Raw genomic sequence first — 26,502 nt, forward strand, 5'->3', positions numbered from 1 at the left:
GCAAAGAGTTTACCTAGGCAGGGTGTAAGCACAGAAGCACAGTTCTTGAGAACAACAGGAGGGACCCCATCAGGCCTATATGTCTTGTTAGTATTGAGGCCAGTGATGGTAGAAAATACATCAGCTGAAGAAATTTTAATGTCAGCCATGAGGAAGTGAGAGGGGGAAAGTGATGGAGGAACAGCACCGGAATTGGAAGAGAAAGTCTGTTTGAAGAGATATGCTTTATCAGTAGAAGAAATAGGTATAGAACCATCAGAGTAGCAAAGAGGAGGGAAGGATGGTGAGATAAAGTTGTTAGAAAGGTTTTTGGCAAGGTGCCAGAAGGAGTGGGAAGAATTCGAGTCAGAGAATTGAGAGCATTTAGTACGGATGAAATTATTTTTTAGCAGAGCGAAGAACAGACTTAGCACGATTCCGGGCAGAAACGTAAAGATGATGTGATTCAGGGGTGGGTTGGCTACGGTACCTTTTGTAGGCCCTCTCCTTGTTGCGGACAGCATTAGAACAAGCGTGATTAAACCAAGGCTTTCTTGGGTTAGACAAAGGATACGAGAAAGGAATGTATGCTTCCATGCCCGAGAGAATAACCTCTGTAATGCACAAGGCACACTCAGATGGTTCCCGGCCATGGAAGCAATAATCATTCCAGGGAAAATCAAAAAAGTACTGCCTGAGGGCCTCCCAATCCTCAGCTCCAAAGTGCCACAGACGACGTTTCTTAGGAGGGTCCACAGGCTGTACCAGAGTGATAGGACAGGTGAGGTGATAAGGCTGTGATCGGAGGAGCCCAACGGAGAGAAAAGATTAACAGTGTAAGCAGAAGGATTAGTTGTAAGGAAGAGGTCAAGTATGTTGGAGCTCTCTCCAAGGCGGTCTGGGATATGGGTAGGGTGCTGTACAAGCTGCTCTAGGTCATTAAGGATAGAAAAGATGTAGGCTTGTTCACCAGGTGGATCAGTGAAAGGAGAGGAGAGCCAAAGATGCTGTTGAACACTGAAATCTCCTTAAATGGAGATTTCAAAGAAAGGAGAAATGGATAGAATGTGTTCCATCGTAGAAATAAGATAGTCAAAGTAATTTTGATAGTAGAATTAGGGAATAAGTAAACAGCACAGATATATTTAGTCAGAGAATGACAGGAAAGCTGAAGCCAGAGTGTAGAAAATTCAGAGGAATCGAGTTCAAGAACACGAGAGCAAGGTAAGTCGTTGCGTATATATATACAACAGCCACCTTTGGCCTTGAAATGAGTATAGAGAAAGTAGGAGGATACAGAAAAGGGTTTGCTGTCAGATGCTTCAGAGAGCTGAGTCTCACTTACAAAGAGAAGGTGAGGTTTAGAGGAGAAGAGGTGGTGCTCCACAGAGCGAAAGTTAGAGGAAAGGCCCCGAATGTTGCAAAAATGATGAAGAAGTGAGTCAGACAGTGGTTCCAGGCAACTCAAGTCGTCACTGGGAGAGGGGCGGTAGGTGGGGGCATTTATGGTCCCCAACCCCCTGGGGACTCCGAGGCTGAGTGTTGAGAAGCCATGACTTTTTGAATTTTGGAAAAGGAAGTGTCGTGTGCACTGTGCATGTAGTTTGGTGTAGATAGGGAAATTTGTATTGGAGAGCATGCTGGTCTACTCTCTGTGTGACTGAGACACTGAAAAAGTTCAGGAAAGTGGGATTGTCAGGAACTAGTCCTGAACGCTGATGAAACAGGAGCTCCAGCTCTTCCTGTCAGCAGCTTTCCACCCACCTAGGGAGTACTGCCCTGCTCGACTGGTGCTACAGTCTACTCCTCCACACACACACAAACATATATATATATATATATATATATATATATATATATATATATATATATATATATATATATACGATAGTCGAACAAAATAAATCACTACCGACCCCCGTGTGTCTCACATGAATGAACGCACCACTATTTGGATGCCTGTGTTGTTATACTTAGGTTATAAATATATCTTCCAGGTGTATGGCACGTTAATCATTATCAATATAATACGTTTACTTGCATGCAATTGATTGGAGACCAGTAGAACTGCACATTGACAAATTATCACGGAGTTTGTTTCGCGCGAACAGCTGACTGAATCTCGGTCAAGTTTATAGCGACCACTGTTACCAGATAAAACACCAACATGTTGGTGGACTTGGTGGCCTCGAGTCATCTGCTCGCAACTGTACCTACCGTCCATAAAGAGCGCATGCCTGGGTTTGGACGTACAGGACAGGTGTAATGGTAACAGCAGGAATGATACTGTTATATCAGTATCCTGCAAATGATCTGTAAACGCTATTTTAACGAAATATAAATCATGGCATTGTTCCTTGCCACAGCCTGCGACCGAGTACATATCCTTTGAGACAGCAGATAATTTCTCTAACCAAGTGACATCGACTGGCAGGGAACATGAAGTACAGAGGGTCAAAAACTCCCAAGAAAAGAGTCAAGTTCTCACGGCTGAGAAGCCTTTAAGCCACACACCTAACGTCCCTTTTTCTCTTTCCGCGCTCTGCACAACACCTTTCTATCTGGAACTCCCTGTCGAACTGTCAATAGTCGATAGTTGCTCCACATTTCGGAAATTTGTAAGATGTACAACAGAGCGGTGGGCCAGATTCAATCAGAGAGAGAGAGAGAGAGAGAGAGAGAGAGAGAGAGAGAGAGAGAGAGAGAGTAGTTTTTATATTGTGTGGCTAAACATTGTTTCACAGCGTCAGCAGCACACACACACACACACACACACACACACACACACACACACACACTGTTATATCACATATATTTCATATAGTTTCACACACACACACACACACACACACACACACACACACACACACACACACACACACACACACACACACACACACACACTCTTATTTCACCGACATTCCATAACGGTTCACACACACACACACACACACACACACACACACACACACACACACACTCTTATTTCACCGACATTCCATAACGGTTCACATACACACACACACACACACACACACACACACACACACACACACACACACACACACACACACACACACACTCTTATTTCACCGACATTCCATAACGGTTCACACACACACACACACACACACACACACACACACACACACACACACACACACACACACACACACACACACACACACACACACATACGTAAGTATTTCACTGACACTCACACACACACACACACACACACACACACACACACACACGTAAGTATTTCACTGACACTCACTCACACACACACACACACACACACACACACACACACACACACACACCTCTCTAAAATATTTCATAGAGTTGAATTATGCGACAGCGGATGAGCGAGAGGCGTTCGTGTAATTGGAAAGGTGAATTTTGGTGTTAGGCAGCTGACTCTGAGTGCAGTGTGGAGTGCACCGGTGGATGAGAAGTTGATGGGAATTGTGGTGGAATATGCCATGAGCGGAATGTGCAGGACAGTAGAAAGGAGGGAGTGTAATATGGAATGCGGAGAAATATAGGAGATGGGAATGTGGAGAAGTGTCGACAATAGCAGGCCGAATGTGGGCCGTGGAGGAAGACCGGAGAGCCAAGTGGGGACTGGAGACTGGGATGTATGGATAGTAGGTGGAGAGCTGAGAGTGTACAATGCTGAACAAAAAATGTGTACTACGGCCGTGCAGCAGACAGACATAAAAACACACACATGAAATGGCAAATTATATTCTCAATATCAACTTCGTATTGTGAAGGCCTTCTCATTTTCTGTAAACAGTTCTTGTCATTTTCTGTAAACAGTTCTTGAGACGTCAAGGAAAAGCAGAGCCACAATAATACAGATAATATCCTCGGGACAAGTATGTTTGTGGAGACAATAACTTAAATTTGAGGAACTGAAGCAGCAATAAGTGAAGTGGACATCCATGTTTTGAAATTCACTATTGAGTTGCTTGCTAAGATTTGGAAAAAAAATATGGTAACTCTGCGAGCGAAACCTGCCACAAACAGCCTAATATACATTCAAATGATTCACCATGTAGGTTCATGTCAGTTATCCACACTTCAAGCTCCCTGGTGCAGCAAACGCGCCTGGAAAGAGCGAATCGTCTTTTTAGCCCCAGTATTGCCGCTTAAAATTTGGCTCCTACTGTACTCGCACAAACGTAAGTAAAATGTAATAAAATATTTTACAGCATTAACATCTCTGGAATGAGGGTATACGTACAAATCATATCGTAATTTATTTTTTCCACAACAGGAATAGTAGGAAAAAAAACTTCCCAGACCACACTGTGGAGTCCTATTTTTACAGAGGTACTGAGGCAGCTGCCTCATTTGCCTTATAATTAATCTGGCTCAGATGAAGAGATTCAACACTTTAATAAAGAATTTTCCTGTTCTGTAGAGTGCACTCCACCCTAACTGGCGCTTCCAGCTTTGTGATGGTCAGTGAGACCCTTTGATGCAGATTACCTGTCCAGCCCTCCATTATGCTAATTTGGCAGTCTTGAAAACATTAATTTACATTAGGAGCTGTGTGGCAGGGAAATCCATCCTGCATGAATGTGTCAGCCTTGTATTTTTCAAAATTAATGCCCTTGGAAAAATGCAAAGAAATTAAGAATATTAGTATTAGTTCATTTTTCTTTCCCCCGTAAGAATACTAACTTCCCACACGGTAATGAGTGAAATAAACCAAACCTTAGCCGCACCAAAACTTTTTTTTTCTTTTTGCATGTAAGTAGCAGATCTATTGCATTAGTCTCTGGGCGTCCATGTATATTTTTGCCCTGGTTACCAGAAAGCCTCGTCGCTTTTAAAGCACATGCCATCACTGGGCAATATCTCACTTGACACAACTGTTAAAAGCAATTTTACGCCTTTGTTGCATAAGGGGGGATTAGGGGTCTCCGGTGATCAATGAGACAATGAAATTTTCAGACGGAGACACCTCCAGTTTGCTTGGGAATTTCCTCCATGAATTTTCTTGCTGGTGCTGAAACTTTAAACCTGTTTGATGCTCCATGCCAATTAAAGTACTTAATGAAGTCTTGCCTCCCAGCCCATCTCTCTTCTTATGTTCTGGAGCTTCTTCTCTGTGATCATCCCGAAAATTCTTCACTCACATCTACACACATTTTCTGGCATACCTACAGTTCTCTATAATTTTTCAACTGGTTTCTCTGCCTTTTGCCACTTGATTATGACTACTACCCGTTCCTTGGCCAAGAGTATTTTGACACCCATTAGGCAGAAACACAGGAAAAATGCAATGTGTCTCGATAGGAGAAATATATACCCTGTATTTTAATCATTACACAGATAAATCGCCAGCGCCAGAGCAAGTCGTCAGGGGACATATACACTCACAGGTAACTTCTGGCAACAGGTGCTCCCACACTGCTCTTACTTGCCATCCCATCTGTTCACTGAGCTGACAGGGATACACACCTTGCCTTCCCTCCCTCTTGCCAGGGCTGGAGTCTGTGGCCCTTATTCTCGTTGGATATGGAGGTTCCCAGCTGCCTTTCCTTAACGATTTATTTTTGAATTTGGCTGGTTAATATCCATCTTTAGGTAATTTATGCAGACTATGGCAACGTTTCAAGGATTCATATAACACAGAATAGGACAGTAAGGTACATTACACAACATCAATCGATTAAGAATTGGTATAACGGAACTCAACCAATGAATATACTGGCCTTTGTTTCACTTCTGCCACATTAGCCTATAGCCCAACAACCATGACAGTTGAATGTGAAGGAAGGTGACAGAGCAGAAGTGGAGAGTGGTATATATGATTGCTGAGAGTGCAGGGAAGAGTTTGGAATGTGGGGTGGTGTGTTATGTATGGAACGGAGAGTGTTGTGTGGAGTTTAAAATGTGTAGAATGGAAAGTGTAGTGTAGAAAGTAGAGTATGGAGATTAGGTTCATGGCCCACCCTTCAACGAAATTTCATCATAATCCGTTAATAACTTTTTGAGTAATCCTGTTAACAGACAGTCAAATACACCAACGCTGGGTAAAACATAACCTTCTTGGCGGAGGTAACTAGAACTCTGTAACTGTCCTACAGGCAGACAGTAGTCTCCACCTACTGTTTCTTAGTGATCTTGACCCCACTGGTGAGACTTGATTTCTTTTTCTACCAGCAAGGTCCACGCCAGGACACATAACCTGGGCCCCTCTAGATTCCTTGCACGGTCTCCATTTCTCCTGGAATCGTCGGGAGACTCTCAGGCCGGAACAAAAATAATTAGTCATATATATCCATTGCATAGCCCCAATAAGGTGTATTTGCTGTATGTAAGGTATGTGTAATAAAAGCAACATCCGAAGACACTTAGGTACCTTCCTGTGTAACATCAACAAAGGATCTGAGAAAGGTGTAGAGGAATGCGTGTGTCTGCTACTGTTTCTTACGATGACCTTGACCCCATTGCGGAGATCTGAATTATTTTTCTATCAGCAATGGGCCCTTCAGATTCTTTGCACAGACTCCAATTCTCCTGGAATCATTGCGAGCCTATTAGGCGAGAATAGCTATAACTAGAACCCTGTAACCGTCCTACAGACAGTCACTAGTCTCCACCTACTGTTTTTTAGTGCCCTTGATCCCACTGGTAAAATCTGATATTTTTTAAACATCAGCAATGGCCCAATTGGCCTAAGCCAAGACTTATAACCTGGTCCTTTCAGATTCTTAGCGCAGTCTCCAGTTCTCCTGGAATTGTTGCGGGACTCTGAGGCAAGAATGATAATAATAACACCAGCGATAACAATAATGTCCAAGTACTATGTAGGTGGACATTAACTAGAACTCTGTAACTGTTCTGTGGACAGTCACCACTCTCCATCGACTGTTTCTTACAATAACCTTGACCCCACTGGGGAGATTTGGATGTTTTTTTCCTATCAGCTATGGCCCATGCCGGTTCTCCTGGAATCGCCGCGAGACTGAGGCGGGAATACTAATAATGCCAGATAAAACAATAGTCTCCACCTATGCAGTGGGTGGAGACTAATATATATATATATATATGTATATATATATATATATATATATATATATATATATATATATATATATATATATATATATATATATATATGTATGTATATAGATAGATAGATATAGTATATATATACAGTATATTTATCTATCTATCTATCTATCTATATCTATATCTATCTATCTATCTATCTATCTATATATATATCTATATATATCTATATCTATCTATCTATCTATCTATCTATCTATCTATCTATCTATCTATCTATATATATATATATATATATATATATATATATATATATATATATATATATATATAAAACGAAATAAACGCTTAGGATCTGTCCGTTAAGTTTCATATACAGTCCTGCGGACAGTCACTAGCCTCCACCTTCTGTTTCTTACAGTGACCTGGACCCCACTGGGGAGACTTGGATTTTTTTTTTTCTATCAGCAGTGGCTCAAGCGAGGACACATAACATGGACTCTTTAGATTCCTTGCACTGACTCCGGTTCTCCTGGAATCGTCGCGAGACTCTAAGACCTAATTAATAATAACTAGAACTCTGTAACTGTCCTGCAGACAGTCACTAGTCTCCACCTACTGTTCCGGATGGAGGTCCTTGACTAACGGTCACTAAGATATAAACAGGACACTTCAGCAGTGTTCATAGGTCATGGTAAAGGATATTCTGTAGTAATTTAGAGGATGTTCCAAGTTCACCCTTCAGATTTCTTGTGCAGGTTGTATTGAAATCTCCAATAGGCACGACCTACCTATCTCGTTCACTCACAATTCTGATATGACTCTTTCTGACATGCCCTTCCACTGTGTGTTAAGGATTTGTATTTTTTTCTATCAGCAATGGCCCATCCAGGACACATAACCCGGGCCCTTCAGATTCCTTCCGCAGTCTCTGGTTCCCCTTGAATCGTCGCGAGACTCTGAGGCCGGAATAATAATAATACCAGCAAGAACAATAGTCTCCACTTATGTAGTAGGTGCAGACTAACTAGAACTCTGTAACTGTCCTGCAGACAGTCACCAGTCTATACCTATTGTTCCGGATGGAGGACCTTGACTGATGGTCACCTAAGTATTGTTCATAGGTCATGGTAGGGTACATTCTGTCATAATTTAGTGGAAATTGGTCCAAGTTCAATATTATCTCCAAAGTCAAATAATCATTTCTTGCGATGACCTTGACCCCATTTGGCAGCTTTGGAATTTTATCTATCAGCACTGGCCCATCCCAGGACACATAACGTGGAACCTTCGGATTTCTTGCCAGGTCTCTAGTTCTCCTGGAAACGTCGGGAGACACTGAACCCGAAATTTTACATTTCTTCCTTCTGCAGTCTCTGGTTCTCCTGGAAGTGTTGCGAGACTCTGAGGCCGGAATACTAAAAATACTAGCGAAAACAAAGTCTCTAGTTATGTAGTAGGTGAAGACTTATTACCGTTATCGTCGTGAAGGAATTAAGGAGTTACTGTAATTCCTTTACAACGACAGGTCTTCCCAAAGATTCACAAAGGGGTGTGGCACTAGGAGGAAGAAAACTGAATAGTTAATACCAAAAGTCAGGCATCAAACCCATCTCATGTCTAGCATCTAACCCATGTAATGCATAACACCCATTTCATGTTATGTGCTACACCCACGTCTCAGTACATCATACATCACATCCACTTCATGTCATACACCTCAGACACATCATGTCATGTTATGCAACACACCCACGTCATGGAATGTCATGCACCACATCATCTAATGTCATTTCATGCAACACACCTACATCATGTTATTCCATGCACCACGCGGTCATATTATGTCATTCATCACACTCACGTCATATCATTTCATTCAGCACACCCACGTCATGTTATGTCATGCACTACACCAAGGACAAGATAAGCACCATATCCACGTCTCGTAATGAACCACACCCACGTCATAACATCGATCATCTAACTGCCATATTAGACAAGTGTTATAGTGAAGGGAGAACCATAAGATCAGACCAGCATAACAAGCATCTATACACCAGCACACTAAAAAAGAAGACAAGCACACTAGCAGATATGCACGCTGACAAAAGGAACAACAGACATACACGAACAGAACGTCAACAGATACACCAGCAAAACCAACAGCTGACAGACACCGCAACAGACAAATAAACAAACAAAATCAAAAGCAGACGGGCGCACCAACAGACAAAGAAGTAAAACAACAACAACAACAACAACAACCAAAACTACAGATAAACAGTTCATCAAAGATCATAGCATAGAAAAGTTTAACAAAAAGTAAAACAAGACAAACACACCATTTAAATCAACATAGCCAGTCACACCAGAAAATAAAAGATAGACAAACCCACAATAAACTTAAGACACAGACGAATTAACATATAAGCACACCAACAAACATAATAGACAGAGAAACCATCATAAAAAGACGAAAACACTCAGAGAGCCCAACATCCCCGCTCTACTGTATATTCATTAAGGATAGCACGTTTGATATGGCCCAGTGAGCTTGACCTGCCACCGATTGCTTCCAAACTCTATTTCGTCTGTCATTGCTAAACCTTGAACCTTTTCAACAAGGTTAGTCCATTTTGGATATAAACACTGAACTGACTTCCCCTGTGACCTCGACCTTTGACCTATGAGTATTGTTTTCAGAATCAACATGTCAGTCCCGTGGATGACCTTCAACCCGTCCAACAACTTTAGCAAAAGTCAGCACAAGGCAGTTTTAGGAACTGTGTTAACAAACACACACCAGTCGAACGTTGACCTTGCAGTGTGACCTTGGCCTTTGATTCATTGTTCTCGCAATCAAATTTCTTCGCTCTTGCTTTACCCCCAACCATATCACAAGGATTAAAGAAAACTGAATAAAAAATCAGTATGTAGAGCTTATTGTGGCCTTGACCACTGACCTACTGTTCTTTAAAAAATGTGTCAGCCCCTTATCTGACCTTTAAATCATACGCCAAATCTAATTCTAGTCGGATATATAAGCTTAAGTTATTGAACTGTTAAACAGACGGACAGGCAGACACACACGCTTAGAGCTGTAACACATCAGTCAAGCTAAAGTACGTGTGACAGTATACAACAATACAGGCATGCCAGCAAGGACAATACACTCTCGAGTAAATAGAATATCAGAGACAGCAGAGGTAAATTTCAATAATCATAGAAAAAAAAATGGAACTGAAGAAATATACAGAAGTCCAAAAAACAGAACAGTGAAATATAAACAGAGCTACCAGCATACATATAAAAAGTCCGAAACACCACTAGAAACACAATCACACAAATAAACTAGAAAGCACGTACCCTCCGCGAATGCTACTGCCATTAACCCGCGCCGTCCCGGCGACGTGAATTAACGTCCGCACATGATGTGCACTCATGTCCCGGTGACATGAATTAACGCGGCAACATTGCAAGGTCCCTAATTTGCACAATTTTCAATTTTCGCGAGTGATTTCGCAAGTGATTTTTGGCACGTATACACGGGACACCTTCCTCTATTCCTCTACAAGATGTCAAGCAGGGACAATGCCTTACACCGCATAACCTCTCCCCCCCCCCTGCACGCCATTGTCTCGGCAATTCACCTGTTACCAGTGACCTGGCCAATAAAGACATTCAGGGCCAGAGTGATTCCCCAATTGATGACAATGTGGAGGACAAAGTTTACATAGCATTAGAGGAAGAAACAGTCAGAAATGATGATCAGGTAATGTGGGAAAAAAATGGTCATGAATGGTGATGAGTTAGTGAGTGAAACAATGCTTATAATGCCTATATTACTGTTTGAAAACCAATATACTCTTGTACTACAAATAAATTCATACCAAGTAAATAAATAAATACTGTTTATGAGTGGATAAAATAGTTACCCTCCCATAGAACTCGTTTCTTTGGTGCCAGCCTGTTAGAAAACCCAGTCAGGTAAGGAAGTACTCGTACCTAAATCGAGTATTTTAAACCTTAGGTGAGCGATTTCTCTATGAATTTTCGATGTTTCTCACCAAAAGCGGATGTTTGAGCAAAAAAAAAAAAAAAAAAAGGTCCAAAAATGTCGGGACTGGGGCATACCACTGCCCAGAAAACGTCGGGATCGGGCGGGTTAAAAAGGATCCGGATTCGAATCCGGCGAGATGTAGTTTCGAATACATAGGATCTGGATCCGACCCTAAATATAATCAATTGTTCCTTAACCAATGGCCTACTCTTCCACAATGGCCTACTCTTCCACAAAATTTTATTAAAATTCATTGAGAACATTTGGGGATATTGTGCGGTATACTCATAATCCAGATCTGCCCTAAAACTTAATTATTTCTTTCTTGGCCCATGGCCCACCCTTCCACAAAATTTCATTAAAATTCGTTGAGAACTTTTTGAGATATCGTGTGGACAAACAAACAGTGAAGCATGGGTGAATACATAGCCTCCCCCAAATTCGTTGGTGGAAGTAATAAACACTTGATCAAGCAAAACCAGAAACAAGAACTTAAATAGAAACACCCAAAAATATACATAACAATGCACTATAGTTCATTTACTATAACTTGGCCCAATTATTCATTCTTTTGAAACTTATTTCACGCACATCAGTGGCAGATAAAGGCAATACTTTGGCTGTACATCATTTTTTAGCTCTTGTTCGAGACTAGCATGATATTCTGTCGTTAATCTATTGCTATAACTCAATTATTAAGATGGACGGATTGCAATTTTAGACCAAAGTAAGATGAACAGAGCACAGAAGCCCCAAAACAAGACACACGAACATAAACACACCACCTCAACCACCAACACCAACACAACCCCAACCACCACCAACAACTCCACCACAACAACAACTCGAAGGGCTTCAGACAACGCATGCCTCCGCCAGTGCAACTGCCATTAATTAGGATCCGAATCCGTGGAGATATTGAATGGAATACACAAGATCCGGATCAGCCCCCAATTTTAATCAATTCTTTCTTGGTCCATGGCGCACCTTTCCATAAAATTTCATTGAAATTCATTGAGAACTTTTGGAGATATTTAGGTATACTCCGCGCCCCCAGATTTAACCAATTCTTTCTTCGCCCATGGCCCACCCTTCTTAAAATTTCATTGAAACTCATTGAGATCTTTTGAAGATATCGTGTGGACAAACATACAAACATAGGTGAATACATAACCTCCTCCAACTTCGTTGACGGAGGTTACAACAATATTAACTACACATATTCATTAGACAGAAGCATCTGAACTACTGTCTGACAGTAAAGCCCTTACTTTATTTAATTATATCAATATACGATGAGATAAAGATATAATCCACCCCTGGCTCCAAGTGCCACTGAAGCCGCTCCATTTAAATTAGACACTGATACACTGTTTCGGTATGTTTTATGCAAGAAACACACACACACACACACACACACACACACACACACACACACACACACACACACACACTTATACATAAAGATGCAAATACTATAACTGAACATGATCATCGAAAAGAGGTATCTGATAAAAATAAATTTTCTTGTGCTTCACGATGCAAGTGTGTGTGTGTGTGTGTGTGTGTGTGTGTGTGTGTGTGAGAGAGAGAGAGAGAGAGAGAGAGAGAGAGAGAGAGAGAGAGAGAGAGAGAGAGAGAGAGAATATTTGTTTCATGAATGCCTGTAATTAAACATGTCCAGGGCAACATAAATAAAAAAACAAATGTATTTATATTGGTGTCGTCTTTGCCTCAAAGGTAGTGCTGTTGTTTGCCAAGGTTGAGATAAGTCAAACTGACACTTGAAATAGTAACTGTCCTTTTCTTTTCAACAAATTCGTATCAGCCTGGAAGAGCAGGGAGGCAAGCATTCATGAAGGCAGGCATGCAGAATGACAGAATGGCGTGCGGAAAAACAGGATGACAAAAGAAAATAGAAGGCTAGTAGATTCAAAGGCAGGGAGAAACAGTATTACAACAGAAGTATAGAAAGTAGGCAGATACAGAGTCGAGCACCAGGGCAGGATGAGAAACAGGAGGCTGGAAGAGAAATAGTGGCCAGAAGGACAAACAGACAAATAGCAATTATGGCAAAGCATCAATAGACGTGAAGAGAACAAAGAGGGCCGGAAGAAAAAGAGAAAATCATAAAGAAAGGACAGGACGTGTTCATAGGTTAAATGCATTGACCGTCTGTATAGGCATTAACCAGGAACCTTAGGGTTTGGCCCCGCCTGCTGGGATGGTCATCCGAGGTCCCAACCTGGTTAAAATGTGTTCAGGGTAAAAGCCTACCATTAAGCAAACTTTTATGTTCCCAGGTTTAAAGTTATGGTCGTGCACAATGGCTTGGCAGGTGCCTCTTGCCCCCCCCCCCCTTCCCCGTGAGGAGCAAGTCTCGATGATTCCACCCTTCCTGAAGCGTGGATAGGGTGACCGTCTTCCAATATGCAAAGTTTATGTTCTTCAGAAAAAAAAACCTTTCCTTTGCTCTGCTACATTAACAGTGGCATTGTTCGCATTCAGGGGGACCTTCCATATACAACCTGGTGCATATGAAGCTCTGCCACTGTGCAAGCATTCATTTTCCTAGTAATTAAATTGGCCGCGATGAGCGATTTTGGATAAGTCACACAAGGGTCGCCACCATCGTGGTGGAGTCCCTCGGGGGTTCCACCCTGGCGGAAATCTGGTCCTTGTGAGATTTACCATTTTGCAGAATTTTCCATTCCTAACACTTCTCGTATATGGCTTGGTTGTCATTCTTCACGAAATTACAGTAACTCAGTGAGTGAGTGCGCGAGTAAATGACACGTTAGGGACAAGCAATATAAATGGCCACTACTGTGAGTGAAGCAAGAAAGAACAGGAGGATAAGCGGAAAGATTTATTTTCTTTTTTCTTTATTTCTAACAGAACGAAGGAAGGAAAAACAAATGAAAAAAAAAATCCATACACCAGATTACTGGTGTCCTCTGTTCATAAAATGTCTGTAACAGTTAGACTTGAACAGCTGTGGGTTGAAATTTGGTGGGAAACAACTCTGGGGAAGCGAGTTCCAAAGAGATGCAGTTTGGGGAATGAAAGAATTCTGATAGGCACAAGTTCTGCAATATGGCTGAGTGACATTCCAGTCATGAGCGCTACCAGATGCCCGTGTAGCACGAGGGAAGGCATGGAGAGATGGCACCATGGATGCAACTTCGTTTGAGGATTTGCCATAAAAATATCTGTAAAATAATGCAAGGGAGGCAACATTCCTTTTTACTTGCAGGGGAGGTAGTTTATTGGTAATGGCAGGGTTGTTAATAATTCTAACAGCTTTGTTCTGATTTTTATCTACTTGTTTTAATACAACCTTTCCACATCCATTCCACAAGGGTGAGCAATGTTCAAGCTGAGAGCGCACATGACTCTTATAAATTATACCTAACTGCTCATCAGCGAAGAAATTATGGACTCTGTACAATCATCCAAGCTTCTTTGAGGCGGTTTTAGCAAGTGATCGAACATGAGAGGTCCAGCTGAGGGCATTGTTAAGTGAGACGCCAAGAATTTCAATACTTTTGGAGATGGGAATATTAGTAGCACTGAAGGTAATGTACGAATCTGGCAATATCTGTCTATTAGTAAATTGTATATATTTAGTTTTACTAGCATTAAAAGAGACAAGATTGTTTTGTCCCCATTCACTGATCTTAGATAGGTCTTGATTTATGGAGATGGCTGTACTGAGTTAAGAGGTAAAGATATTAGACTTTGTAAGTGGGTCTCTGAGTGTGAATGAACTATGTAGTGTTGAGTCATCTGCGTATGAATGGATGGGATTGTGGGTGACAGATAAGAGATCATTAATATGATCCAGGAATAGGGTTGGCACCAGAACTGACCCCTGCGGCATGCCGGCATTAATTGAGTGGAAATTGGAATATACATCATCTACTTTTACTCTTATTTTCCTGACACTAAGATATGAAGAAAGCAAAGGAACAAAAGACGTTAGTCCATAGTAAGGGAGTTTGGACAGCAGGGAACGGTGCCATACTCTGTCGAAAGCTTTAGAAATATCAAGAGCTACTGCATGAGTTTCTCCATGTAGATCAGTTGATTGATTGATGGTATGAGTTAGGAGATTGAGTATGTCAATGGTGGATCTTTCGTGGCGAAAACCATAGGAGGTTACAGAGAAAAACAGGAAGCCAAGAGGTCGCGAAGAATCAGGCAGGCAGTAACGAACCAGTAAAATGATAGAGAAAAGGGAGAGTGATAAAAGCTGCAAGGTGGTGTTAGAGAAACAAGAATGTGATAGAGAAGCATAATGGTGATAGAGAAGCAAGAAGGTGGTAGAAAAAGAGGAGGATCATAAGGAAGCAAGATGGCGTCAAAGAAACAAGATGACAGGCAAGCAAGATGGTGAGAGAGAACCAAGAAAATGACAGAGAAGCAAAATGCTGGTCGAGAAGCAGGAGGGTGGCAGAAGAGCAGGAAGGTGGTAGGGAAGCAGGAGGGTGGTAGTGAAGCAGGGGGGTGGTAGTGAAGCAGGAGGGTGGTAGGGAAGCAGGAGGGTGGTAGTGAAGCAGGAGGGTGGTAGTGAAGCAGGGGGGTGGTAGTGAAGCAGGGGGGTGGTAGGGAAACAGGAGGGTGGTAGGGAAGCAGGAGGGTGGTAGTGAAGCAGGAGGGTGGTAGTGAAGCAGGAGGGTGGTAGGGAAGCAGGAGGGTGGTAGTGAAGCAGGAGGGTGGTAGGGAAGCAGGAGGGTGGTAGGGAAACAGGAGGGTGGTAGGGAAGCAGGAGGGTCGTAGCAATACTGGAGCATGGTATAGAAACTGGAGGGTGATGGAGACAGGAAGAGGAAGAATAATGTATAAGCAGAAGGGTGATAGAAGAACTGGAGTGAAGTACATACCTAGATAGAGGGTAAGCAGTAGAAATTCAGTAGGGCAGTGTGGAATCAGAAGGGCAGAGGATAATTGGGAATCAGGTCAGCTAAGAATTAGAATGGCAGGGGGTAAAGTGAAAGAGACATCAAAAAACGGAAATGAAGGAAAAAGGGAGAAGGATAAATGAAGGGAGAAGTAGAGAGAAAGATGCTAATGAGAAGAGAGGTAAAGGGGAGGAGAGAAATAGAGGGAATGAGAAGGAGACAAAGAAACAGGAGAAAGAGAAAAAAGATAAAGAGGGAGAGGAAGGGTAAGAGAGAAATGATAAGAGGAGAGGGAGATAATACAATGGCTAAGTCCCTTGGCGATGTAGAAATTAACAGTATATCAGCAGTGCATCCTGGACACACACACACACACACACACACACACACACACACACACACACACACACACACACACACACACACACACACACACACCAGATAGACATTATGGCTGTTCTCTTTTGGTCGGGCAATGATGATAATGCAGTGTTCCCGCAGCCAGCCAACCCCACCCCACAGGACACAGTAAAAGGCAGGTCATTCTGAAGTTTAGTGCATAAATGCGTCTTCGTAGAAAATTAAAATTTTCCTAAAAAGTAAAAGATAATAATGGTAACTGAAAATACACACACACACACACACACACACACACACACACACACACACACACACACACACACACACACACACGTACACGCGCGCGCGCGATTATATAGGAAGTATGTAAATGATGCATTCATTATGACGACTTGAACAAACAATAGTTTTGTTTCTCAGTTTCTCCTTGAATCTGCATCAAGTATCTGACGTTATTGCATGTAAGTAAACTAACACTTCACTCCTGAAAGCCTCCATGTTAAAGTGTGATGTTTTTATTAGCACAATATTTTGTACTGTCCCAATACAAGGTAATCAAGAGCACTGAGATCAAGGCTGTCTGGACTCACAACTGATCACGAGACTGTAAAACTTATATCTCAGTAACAACACAGCTTCATGGGCTGACTGAGGTGTTGTAATGCATTATCTTACATAAGCCAATTAGATTTTATTTATGAGAATAAACAACCTCTCTATCGCCAAAAAGTTGTAGCCTATCATTTCCTTTATCTAACCCTTCCCAACCTTGATAATAACTGTTCGACCGCGATTTTCTAAACAATCTAAGTTCCAGCTTTCGTTTTCCAGCTTAAACTTTTGGAGCATTTAGAAGCTTTGTCGTGACTTCTCCTGCAAGGTAATTTCCTCACTGAATATTGTTGTATATATTAACAAACCCATTAATGACGTCATGTGCCTCGTTGTTAAAGCAGAACTTGTGCATCCAGTGCCGTAACCGTTCCATGCCACCAAGAAATCGTACACACAGCTTTACCTGCTTCTGCATGTTGCTACCAGTTAGCTTTGTTGAGCAGTGTTTGTGCAAAGACAATTATGGAATAATTGGGAATAACGTGGTTCTAGAGCAAGGGGGACCTATATAGTCATGACAGCCTTCTCTGTCATTGCCAGTAACTGCAGAAACCGCCCAGGATCAGTAATGCATCCCACAATACATCCACAGATAAACTGAATTTGGTATAGAACAACTCTTTTTCCCAAGATCACTCGCCTCTTAGGAAGGATACGTTGCAGTAAGACGGATGTAGCTCAGAGTGGGCTTGAATCTTACCAGTATTGTACTGTACGTTCATCAGCCTGAGGAACCCTGGCAACAGAAGACACAAAACGAACGCAAATCGCCACAGCAACACTCCTAAAATGACCATCATTGCCACAGCCAGACCTGCAGTATTTGGAACCATTGTTGCTGACCTCGCCATGACCAGACCGCCTCACCCATCAGAGTGCAGCTGTGTCGGTCTGCAGCTCCTCCAGCTCTCGTGGCACCAAAGGCAGCTGGTCATCCTCCGAGCAATATCCATAGAATACAATGTCTACTCACGGGCCGCCCGGGAGAGAAAGAAAACGCGCTCGCTGCTGAATGATGACGTCACACTCTCCTCTCTCGTCTCCCGCGTCCCCGTTCATACCTTACGATGTTGCACAGTAAAATTTTCCGGCTCCATACATCCGACTGTTGTAATTCCACAATATTTGCCCAGCACCCCTCATAATCGATACCATCCCTACAGGACTCAAGACCAGGCATGAATAATGCCGAATTCTTGTTTACATTGGAAGACCCATACAACCACTTCCTTAGCTACTTACTGTGTATACTGAACCTCTTTATTTCCTTGTGTATTAATGGGTAACGTTAAGAATATTACTAATGTGTAATATGCAATGTAACCAACATATAAAGCGACATTACGGCATCCACATGGTTATCAAGAGTACAGTCTTCTATTTGTTCATCTACGTCAACAGCCCTGGAAATAATTCCACAAGCAGCGAAACTTTTGGACCATACAGTACTATGCTTAGCTAATAATATTAGGATGTACCTATATCTGTATAATGAGCAATTTCCCACAAGGAAGTTTTAAAAGTTAATAATAATAATAATAATAATAATAATAATAATAATAATAATAATGTACACCAACCACCCTACTATTGATTGCAAGTTTTCGACATCTTTCTTCGATCATATTTATTCCATACAAACAGCTGCATCCATATCTGTTCCCTTCTACACCCCCGTGTTGTCAGTTATCTTTTTTATCTTGAGTCTACTGCTATATATGCATTTTTTCCCCCTGATTTTGAAGTTACTAATTTCTTATATATTTCACCTCAACAACTTTCTGTTAATTACCGTCCTTTTTATTGCTCATTATATGAAGGCTTAAGTTAATTTCCATGACGTACTCTCAGATCATTAAGGCCTAAAGTCATTTACAATTGCTGTCCGATTCTTCCACTAGAACACAACTGCTAAAGTCAAACTTAAGATCTTGGTCCCTTTTTGAGTTGTAAATACAAACATACAGGGATACAGAGTGCCTTCCCCGGGGATCATAAGTCCTGCTTTGTAACCGAATCCGAAATGCCTTAGTTGTGAACCGAATTTACTACTGATACCACTATCGCCACCCCAGCACTGTTACTTACCTTCAGTGCCTTTTTATCACACTATCACCACCCCAGCACAGTTGCTTCACTTTCAGTATCTTTTTATTACACTGTCCCCACCCCAACACTGTTACTTACCTTCAGTACCTTTTTATTACTCCAGCGCCACCCCCAGCACTGCTACTTACCTTTATCTTTTTACTACATCAACACCACCCGCAGCACAGCGACTTACCTTCAGTACTTTTATTATTACACCAGCGCCACCCCCAGAACTGTTATTTACCTTCAGTACCTTTTTCTTACTCCAATGCCACCCCCAGCACTGTTACTTACCTTCATAACCTTTTTATCATCACTTGCAAATATGCACCTTATTTCACGCACCTTTAATTCAAATAACTTGTTGTCTTACATTCGCTCGCTTTTAATAATACCGCCCACATATATTTACCTTCATTACATTCAGGCATTTAGCCTTCTTTTCCACCCTCACTGCAAATTACATCAATCATCTCTCTTCCTCTTTCTTTACCTTCAAGTACGTCATAAGTCTTTCCGTAGTTCTCTCACACTTACCTGTCGTACATCTGTATCTCTCACATCCAACTGTACCTCAAAACCACAACAATGGTCATGGACTAATGGTCGCACAATTTTTAAATCATTAGTGTAAGATTTTCATTCATCATTCCCTTCGAGTACTTTCGTTACGACTTTCATGCATGACAGATTCAAAGTCTAAAAAAATCCCCATTTTTTGTTGCTGGCTTGATCAAACCAAACATAAGAAGTCGAGCACATTGCAAAGTAAAGTCAGCGACCTTGACACATCCCAACTATATCATTAATAGATCACCCAACGTAAATTATCGACCTACACAGAAAGAATACACCTCACCAGAAAGAGACAATCCACACCATGAACAGGTCACCACATCATACATGTACGACTACACCGTAAACAATCATCAATGACCATACCACAAACAGATCACCACATCATAAGCACATCATCATACCATAAACACACCACCATACCATTAATACCTCACCATATCATAAAGAAATCACCACAGTATAAATGCATCCTCACAATATAAACACATCACCATACCATAAACAGAGCACCACACTTTAAGGATCCGCACACCACAGACAGACCATGACATCACATCATGAACAAAATCATAATTCAGCGTAAAAACCTAAGGCTATATTTAAGATGGTTCTGTTAAGTAGACAAAGTAATGTTATAAAAAATTCATTGTATTGTCTCTTAGTACAATAATCACGGAAAAACCACCACAGAAAAGTAGTCAGTTGGAAAACAACGTCTCTCTCTCTCTCTCTCTCTCTCTCACACACACACACACACACACACACACACACACACACACACACACACACACACACACATATACACCGTCAGTTGCAAAACACTCCGTTTGCCTGTGGCATCCGGCTGATGAGTTTGAGCGTTTATCAATGAAGATATCTGTCATGCCTAACATTAATTTTCGTGTGTGTGTGTGTGTGTGTATGTGTGTGTGTGTGTGTGTGTGTATGTGTGTGTGTGTGTGTGTGTATGTGTGTGTGTGTGTGTGTGTTTTGATTCACCAACTCAACTACATGTGTACATGTTGCATGAGCAGAGAACTGCATCATTAACATTTATTAAGCAGTTTTTACCTACGACCATAGCCAGCAAGTCAATGAGCGACTAGCATTCTTCTTCATCTTCTTCTTCTTCCTTTGCTTCTGCTTCCTCTGCTTCTGGCAGATTTGTTAAAGATAGGCCTTTGGAGACATAAAAATGGTACCATGTACGGTAATTTGACATGGAGAATCCAAACCTGCCATTACTAGGGGTGGTACAATCTAGCGATAACTTTAGTAAAAGTGATTAATTAAAGCCTATTGAGACATAAAAGTTATCCCATATATGGTTATTTGACATGGGGATTCCAAACCTACTGTCAGTTGACAGCTATGGTGACGCCATTTAGCAGCAACTTTAGTCAAAGTTATTCATTTAAGCCCATTGCGACATAAAAGTGGCCCCATATAAGGTTATTGGAGTGTAGGTCACTTCTTCACTTGGAGTGAGGCCCTGCCAAGCACTTAGGTGATGGTTTCAAGGATCTCCTAATATGGGATCACTCAAAAGGATCTCCTGTTAAGCAATCACCGAAGAGGATCTCTCAGTTTAGGGATCACCGGCAAGAAATCTTCAGCAGAACTTGTACAGGGTTGCTCATTCCACTCTTCTTTGATGTTAGCAATAGATGTTTTGCTAATGTGAAAATATAGGCAGTAAGTCTCTCTGTTAAGCCACCTTCAGAATCTGGGTGGTGGATAACTTTGCTAAGTCACCTCCAGAAACTGGGTACTGTGGCACTCTGTTAAGGCACTTCCAGAATCTGGGTAGTGGATCTCTCTGTCAATGCTAGTTACTTTTTACAGCAAACAGTTTGAACCAAGAGCCATGCTGCAGGTCCCAGAGCAATTCTACTGTTGTGTTTGAACACATAAACCTAAAGACACATAGTAACTGAATTAAGTTAACGTGGTTAATATGTCAAAGGAATGGAGAACTTGGAAGTTATTTCTTAGTGGCAGTAGTAATACATTCTACTGCATATTTAGGAAAGTTTGCATGTTGTATTTGGAGTTTGAAAATGAATAATGTGAGAGTTATCTCAGTGGGGTTGTCAAAAAAAGAAAGAAAGAAAGCTAACATTGCTTTTGTTGCTGGTCACGCTTGGCCCAGCACAACCGTGAACGAAGGTAAGCAACTGTCTCTACTGGGTCATCCCATAGTTCACTCTATCTTTGAGGATGTGTCTGCGTCTTAATGTGGCGTGTATTGTGCATTGCTCCAGCATATGGGTCATGTTTTGTGGGCCTATCCTACAAGCAGGGCAAGTGTCATGTATGACTGCACCCAGCTCAAAAATAAGCTAGTTAGTGAGGGGGGCTAGGTCAGGATAGCGATCATTGTGAGTGTGTGTGTGTGTGTGTGTGTGTGTGTGTGTGTGTGTGTGTGGGGGTGTGTGTGTGTGTGGGTGTGTGGGTGGGTGGGTGTTGGTGTGGGTGTGTGTGGGCGCTGTTTTAGGGCCTATTGAGAAGTTGATCATGTCTTCCAGGTCCATGGCCTGTTTGGTTCTAGTTTTGATCTACTTGCAATTTTCAGAACACTTCCTGAACGGATCTGCGTCACCGTTCTCTGGCCTTGGCTGGCTCTTTCACTCGCTCTCATCTTGACTGCTTCATCACAGCCTGGTTGTCGTTCGTACCCTGACGGCTCCTGTCCTATCGGGCTCTTTCCCTCTTCCTAGTGTCATATTGGAGCTCTTTCATTACCGGGGAGATATATTAATTACGTCTGTGGTGCCAGCATGGTATCCCTCCTCTGTATCGTATTGGGAGATGAATTATTGTATGTCTGTTGTGTCATCTTCGTGTCCTGCACTCCACCGTAGTAGGAGTCTGAGTTCTCTGTGCCTCTTGTGCCACCCTGACATTCGTATACTACTTCGCTGTGTGAGTTTCATTACACCTGTTGTGTCTTGTGTGGCCGTGTGCTTCACATCAACCTCCCAAACGACTACAATTGTTTTATCAAACCATAGCATCTCGACAGCCTTTAAAAACAGTTAAGCATGCGTTAGACATGAACTGGATTTTTCTCTTTATTCGCCTCTACCCAAGTCACCCCTCAATTTCTGAATGACAGCCTTGAATAAACCACCACCATGTTTTTGAATTGATCTTTTGAATGAAACTTATATTCATGTAAGTGTACTTTGCAGACATAATAGGCTAAGACGATAAAAACTAAGACCAAAACTTATCAAAATTTCCCAATAATATTGCTCAATATTAAGAAGAAGGAAACTTTACATGTACTGTACACTTCCTTCATTTCGTAATGATAATCAGTGATGAAGTTTCGTATGTAGTTCCCTTTTCTTCTTGCCTTTCTTTTGTGACTTCGTAAAGGAAGTAGCATTAAGGCAGTAGCCTACATTCTCTCTCTCTCTCTCAAAACCGGTTTTCGAATAAAAGTTCCAAATGAAAGGCTCCGTGAAACATTATATAAATAAAAATTTTACAGTATTCATTTCGGGAGCTGATAAAAAAGAAGTGATGAACTGCATTACCATCTGAGGGTAGCCAGGAACAAATACGAAGGTGTGCAACCACATCTGAATGGATTAATCAAGAGCTTGGAGTACTTTTATGAACTGTATGCTCAACGAAGCTCTCTTTCCTTAGTCAGAATAAAAAAATGAATATGACAATATCACTGAAAGAGCATTGTGAAAGATAAAAAAACAAAAAAGTGAAAACTACCACAGATTCATTTCCGTTTCATTGTCTGAGTTTCAGTGTTGCGGGATTCATGGTATTCATTTATTATATACGACACATTCGGAGGTAGGTTGATGTGACGTTCAGCCTAGGGGTCACAGCAACCTTGACTGGAGTTAGCCTGGTCAGTATATATATATATATATATATATATATATATATATATATATATATATATATATATATATATATATATATATATATATATATATATATATATATATTTTGCCAGACGCCTAAAATCCCGTTCGGGGTGACCACAAACAAATCGCCTCCAAGTCGCCCTGTCCCCCGCCATTTCACTGCCCTGCTCCCAACTCACACACCCCTCTCTCATATACCTCTCCACCCCATCCCTCCATCCCTCCATCTCATCCTCGGCCTCCCCCTCCCCCTCCCCCTCCCCCTTCCCCCTCCCACTCACTCACATACACACTCCTCGTCAGTCTCTCACCCTCCATCCTCTCCACATGGCCAAACCACCTCAGTGTATTCCTCCTAACTCTTCCTATCACATCCACATCCACACCACAACACTTCTTTAAATCCTCATTTGTCAGCCTGGTTCTCCATGTGACTCCACAGGCCCCTCTTAAATAACTCATTTCCACTGCTCTCACTCTTGACTTGTGTCCTTCCAACAACGTCCAAGCTTCACTTCCATACATTAGAGTTGGTATCACAATACTGTCATGTAGTAACTTTTTCACTTCCATGCTCGCTTCCCTGTTTCTTATCACTGCCTTCAAGGAAACAGCAACCCTTCTTCCCTGCTGTACCCTTTCAAGCACTTCACCCTCCAAACCTCCATCCTTACTCATCATACTACCCACGTACTTAAACGTACGCACATTTTCCAATTCCTCACCATCCAACCTCGCTGTACATTCACTGACTTCAACTCTCTCAAAGACCATCACTTTACTTTTCCCTACATTCACCTTTAGATTCCGTTTCTTACACATTCTCCCAAGCTCATCCATCAAGCCTTGCAGCTCTCCTTCGTCTTCACTCAACAACACAGTATCATCTGCAAACAACAGTACAGGGAGTTTCCAAACACTATCCTCTCTCTCACCAGGGCCACTCCAACATCCACTACCCTTCCTTGTACCTCTTTTATTACCCCATCCATGTACAGACTGAACAACCATGGAGACATGACACATCCCTGTTTCAACCCAACCTTTAAAGAGAAAAACTCACTCAGTTCACCATCCACACGCACTGCAGCCTTAGCACCCCCATATATACTCTTCACAGCATTCAACAATTTCCCATCTATTCCAAATATTCTTAATACTTTCCACAATCCTTCTCTACCCACCCTTTCATATGCTTTCTCCAAATCCATGAAAGCCGCATACAACTTCTTTCCCTGCTCTAGAAACTTTTCCACTAAAGATCTAAGAATGAATATCTGATCTACATAACCTCTTCCCTTCCTAAATATATATATATATATATATATATATATATATATATATATATATATATATATATATATATATATATATATATATATATATATATATATACCTAGGCTGCTTCCCCCATGGAAAGGGAGGTAGCCGAGACAGGACGACACACTCCCCATTTACTCATCCATTCAAACACATTCATTCGCATCTTAGCCCCAAGGGAAGAACGGACAGATCCTCACCGCACCACACCGCACAAGGGTCAACTGCGCAATGCAATCAGCGACATCCGCAGCAGGGCCCGACAGCAGAGCTGGTTTACCCCTGCCACATCATAACAGACTCATCCTCTTACCCGCACCTGACCTGACTAGCTGATCAGACCAAATGCGGGAGAATATCCCCTCAGGGCTGCGTCATCACTTATTCATTCACAATTTCTCTCCATTTATTTCTGTCACACACAGCCACTCTTCTTTGCTCAACAGACATCCCTCTCGCATCCAGTGCTCTCTTCACACTGTCCATCCATCCTATTCGTGGTCGTCCTCTCATCCTTACATCTCTCACATCAGATCTAGTTATCTTTTTCACCAATCGCTCATTATCCATTCTCTCCATATGCCCAAACCATCACAACACCCTCTGCTCAACTCTACCACCCATCTCCCAAACAACTCCAGTTCTCCTTCGCACTTCATCATTTCGCACCCGATCCATACGCGTCACTACACACATACTCCTCAGACACCTCATCTCCATTATATTCAAACTTTTCCTCTCTGCTACACCCATATTCCATGTTTCAGCCCCATATAATGCAGTCGGTACCACAACACCCTCATACAACCTTCTTTTTACATCCATTCTAAGCAAACGACATCTAAACACTTTTTTAATTCCTCCCAGCACCTTTCCTACTTCATTTATTCTAAACTTCACTTCTACATCTATTCTTCCATCATCAGCAACATGTGACCCTAGATATTTAAAACACTCTACCTCCTCAAGCAACTTGCCATTCAAAGCTATATTCATCCCCTTACCATCTACCAACCTCGTACACTTCATCACTTTACTCTTATTCTCATTTACTTTCAATTTCCTCCTTTCACACACCCTTCCAAACTCCTCTACCAACTGTCTCAATCTCTCCTCTGAATCAGCCACCAGTGCAGTATCATCTGCAAACAGCAGCTGCTTCAGATTCCACTCTCCACCATCAACATTCACCAGACTCAGACCTCCACCTAAAACTCTTGCATTCACCTCCCTTACAACACCATCCATGTAAATATTAAACAACCAAGGCGACATCACACATCCCTGTCGCAGCCCCACTCTCACAGGAAACCAGTCACTCACAGCATTTCCCACTCTTACACACGCTCTACTATTTATATAAAAACTTTTCACCCCTTTTAATAACCTACCATCAAGTCCATACAATCCTAAAACAGTCCACAAAGTCTCCCTATCAATTCTATTATACGCTTTCTCTAAATCCATGAATGCCCAAAACACATCCTTGCCTTTCGCTAAATACTTTTCACACAATTGTCTCACAGCAAACACCTGATCCATGCATCCCCTCCCTCTCCTAATGCCACACTGCTCTTCACTAATCACTCCCTCTGTACCCTCTCTAACTCTCATAATTAACACTCTACCATAAACCTTACCTACAACACTCAAC

This window comes from Coenobita brevimanus, chromosome 45, assembly GCF_032717465.1.
Source record: "Coenobita brevimanus isolate Jiangsu-jjx chromosome 45, ASM3271746v2, whole genome shotgun sequence".
Classification (NCBI taxonomy): domain Eukaryota; kingdom Metazoa; phylum Arthropoda; class Malacostraca; order Decapoda; family Coenobitidae; genus Coenobita; species Coenobita brevimanus.